The sequence below is a fragment of the Ursus americanus genome, chromosome 34 (genome assembly GCF_024610735.1).
Source record: "Ursus americanus isolate L20-20 chromosome 34, mUrsAme1.1.p, whole genome shotgun sequence".
In the NCBI taxonomy this organism is placed as follows: Eukaryota; Metazoa; Chordata; class Mammalia; order Carnivora; family Ursidae; genus Ursus; species Ursus americanus.
In genome coordinates this window covers 29,887,906-29,892,249 of record NC_142160.1, presented here as the reverse complement: position 1 = coordinate 29,892,249, position 4,344 = coordinate 29,887,906, and the positions used below count along the sequence as shown (strand labels likewise).

General features: G+C 35.1%; 1 pseudogene; it reads left to right on the top strand.

Moving 5' to 3' along the window:
• The first annotated feature begins 2,960 nt into the window (after positions 1-2,960).
• Positions 2,961-3,891, top strand: LOC123803918 (olfactory receptor 4L1-like; annotated as a pseudogene).
• The last annotated feature ends 453 nt before the right edge of the window (positions 3,892-4,344 follow it).

Here is a 4,344-nt window from a genome sequence, read left to right as displayed (position 1 = left end):
GCACATAATTATGAGTAAAATGAGTAAAATAATTATAATAAAATATGCAATCGATTATTTGAGAGGAAGAAAATTTTCTTCACTAATAGAATTTTTGTCAAAACTATATACTTTCTTTTGTTTCATTTATATTGCCTTTATTCACTCATCATGTAAGGTATGTTAACTGTAGAACTAAAGAAATAGTGGGTTTTAGAAATTTGCTTGGGAAAGGAAAGAGAGGAATAAGAGAAACAAATGCTGGGAAAGATATCGACATAAATGAATGCCAGCTTTCCCTCTAAAGTAAAATTTGAAGGCAAAATAAAGCTATAAAATAGGCTTTATTTGTATTAACTCCATTCCATTTCACTTTATTCATTCCATATTCAAGTTTTTCTGTTGTCGGTGTATCATGGGGCATGAAATTCCATGTAGCAAAGGTATTCCCAAATTGTAGGTGGCATATTCACTTCATAATCATTCAATCATCAAGCCTTCTCATTTCTCCAAAAAGATGTAATTATTAAAATTACTTTTGGGGTGCCTGAATAGTGGGTTGGTGAGCATCTGGCCCTTGATTTCAGCTTAGGTCATGATCTCAGGGTCATGGGATGGACCCCGCATCAGGCTCCATACTCAGCATGGAGTCTGCTTGAGACTCTCTCTCTCCCTCTCCCTTGCCTCCCCCAATGGCTCTCTCTAAATAAACAAACAAATAAAATCTTTAAAAAAATTTACTTTCACAAAGGTCTCCAACACAAAATTCCTGCTCGCTCACCCAATAATGATGAAACACAGCCCTTCGAAGAGGATGTGGTGGGTGGCTGTCTTCTCTGCTCTGCCTGACCCACTGTCATCATTCAGCATTCACTATGTCTACTCCTGGAGGTTGACTGACAAGAATATCACTTTCATCTTTATTTTCCCTAATTTGTACATATTATCCAGTTCTTAAAAATATCTAAGATAGGAAAGCAATCTAGGGAATTTAGGCTGGATAATGGTGGTAGGATGTTTTGACAAGGGCCTGAGTATAAATAAAAACAAGGAGAAAGTTACAGGTCATTGGAGAAAAGAGAACAGACACTTCATATGCACCTTCCTATCTGCATTCAGTCCCTTTTCTAAATGTACCACTCCTCTTATTCACTGCTCTGAATTCTCTTCTTCTCATAAATCTTCACATGTGCTCTAAGGTTTGTCCTTTTGGTCTACCATGAGGATTTTGTTTATTTTTTTAAGTGTTTTGAAGAAAACGGAAAGCAATCCTAAAGCCATATCTGAAAATGTCACTTGGAATTGGTCTCCATTCTTTTAAAATTCTTACAATATGCCACATACACCATGTACTAACTTAAATATTTTTATTTGGTTTATTGCTATTTTTGTGTGTGATAACTATGTATCTCTAGATTGTCCCTAGAAGTGGGGCAGGGATTCATTCTGCATAGGAAAATACAGTGTAATTAACTGTAACACAGAAAGAGTCCAACATACTTGTTGAAGCATATCTCCTAAGGAATTCACATGGAACATATGAATTCAATCAATACTTGTTAAATTGACCATAAAAATATGTTCCTTTAATTTGGGAAGCAACGTGTACATTGGTATGGGCCCAGATTCCAGATCAGACCAACTGGGCTTAAATACCAGCTTTGACCCTTGTTAGCTGTGTAACTGTAAGTCATTAAATACTTCTATGCCATAGTTTCCTTATACGCAAAATGAGAATAATAATAATGCTGTCCTCCTGGGACTGTTATGAGCATTGAATGCACTAATAAATTGAAACACTTAGAACAGAGTATAGCACATAGAGATCACTTAATTGTTACTGAACATTTTAGATCACTCTAGATCCTATGAACAATAAAAACACCAAGTGAAGAAAATTTGGTATGACATGTTACAACCGAAGCAAAATCTACATGTTAGGGTTGAATCCTTTCACTATTTACTTCTTAACCACCACATATGTACATTTACACAAAACACACCCACTTTTCACTGTGAATAGTAATACAAGAAATGGAGAAAACAAGCTCATACGGATCTAAGGATGAGTCCATGCTTCCAGAAATTCTCAGTATACTACACAACAGAAACAAAAAAGTAACATTATTTTTAAAAGATTATAAATAAATAAATAAATAAATATATATATATATATATATATATATATATATATATATATATATATATATATATATATATTAGAGAGTGCATGAGTGAGTTTAAGGAAGGGCAGAGGGAGGAGGAGGGAGAGAATCTTAAGCAGATGAGTTTGGAGCTCTGTGCAGGGTTTGATCTCACAACCCTGAGACCATGACCTCAGCAAAATCAAGAGTTGGACACTTAACCAACTGAGCCAGCCAGGTACCCAAAAAAGCAAAATTATTTTTAATGACTTAAAGAAATTTCTTTCATGTACAAATTAGCCCTAGGTTGTGTGGGTGTGTGTACATTTTCTTTATTTATTGTAGAAATATGGAATGGTCTTAACAAGTTACTTCACTGATACAGGACAATACAATTTCCTCATTTTTCAAATTCTCTGTTCCTTATATATTGTTGTAAGATAATCTCAAGAGGTGACAGAAAATAGTGATAATAAATGGCAAAATAAATACTAATGTAACAACTTAGTAATTTTTCCAAGTGAGCAAATTAGTAACAATCAAGATCAATTGATAAAAGAGGGTTATTTAAAAGAATAAAACAATAGAAAATAAAATTTCCACTCCTTCAAATGCTTTTTAATTGCTGCATAACTATAATATTGTTTCAAAGTGATGTGACCTACAAAATAATTTCAAATTATAGACAGTGATGCTGATATGTTTAATATTATATATTTTCATAAGTTCAACTATTATTCATCAAATAGAAATAGGAAAACATCAGTGCTAATTATGGCTTTACTTTTGTTTTCTCTTGGTATAAAAGAACTTCTGGAGCCTTTCTGAATCAAGTAAATGGATCTTAAAAATGGATCTGTAGTGACTGAGTTTATTTTACTAGGATTTTCTGGACAATGGGAACTTCAGATTTTCTTCTTTGTAACATTCTCCTTAATCTACAGTGCTACTGTGTTGGGAAATACTCTCATTACGGTCACAGTGACATTTAGTTCCACTCTTCATTCTCCCATGTACTTCCTCCTTGGAAATCTCTCCTTTCTGGATATGTGTCTCTCCACTGTCACCATGCCCAAAATGATCACAGACTTACTCAACGAACACATCTCCATTTGGGGCTGCATGACCCAGATGTTCTTTATACACTTCTTTGGGGGTGCTGAGATGACTTTTGATAGCCATGGCCTTTGACAGGTATGTAGGCATTTGCAAACCACTGCACTACAGGACAATCATGAGCCACAGGCTGCTGAGTGGGTTTGTGATACTTTCATGGACAATTGGGTTTGTACACACCATGAGCCAGATGGTATTGACAGTAAACTTGCCTTTCTGTGGCCCCAATGTCATGGACAATATATTTTGTGACCTTCCCCTTGTGATTAAGCTTGCTTTTATGGACACATACACCCTGGAATTCTTTGTCATTGCTGACAGTGGGCTGCTCTCATTCACCTGTTTCATCCTCCTGCTTGTCTCCTACACTGTCGTCCTGATCACTGTACAACAAAGACCATCCGGAGGGCTCTCGAAGGCTCTGTCCACACTGTCTGCACACATCATTGTAGTCACTTTGTTGTTTGGACCTTATATCTTTACCTATGCCTGGCCATTCAATAGTTTCACAGGCAATAAAGTCCTTGCTGTGTTTTACACTGTAATCACAGCCTTACTGAATCCTATTATTTGCACCCTGAGAAATTAGAAAATGCAAGGGGCCATGAGCAAATTATGGTTTCAACATGTTACCTCTACACAGAACTTCTAGATCTGAGCATTACATAATTAACATAACTTTCAAATATTGTGATAACAGAAGTTAAATAGATTATATATAATATACACTTTCACTCTTATGTTAGAGTGACCAGTGCAGAACCATTGTGCAGAAAACCATAAAATATTTTAATTCACGTTTGCTACTGCTAAAGCACATAATGAGAATGAGTGACCTACAGAAAACAGACATTTGAAATCACTAAGCAGTTTTCCACAGATATTCAGTATATTTAAAAAATATGGTGAATACTAACAGAGATGATTTTAATAGATGCGGATTGGTAACGACATTCATAGACTCATACTATCTTTAAATGAAGTACCAGTATAAAGGATGAGTGAAATAATGTGAACAACAATGGGAAAGATAGGATTCTAATCTCTTGATCCAATGAGACAAATAATTAAATTTGACAGCAGAGTGAATATAAAATGCCAGAGA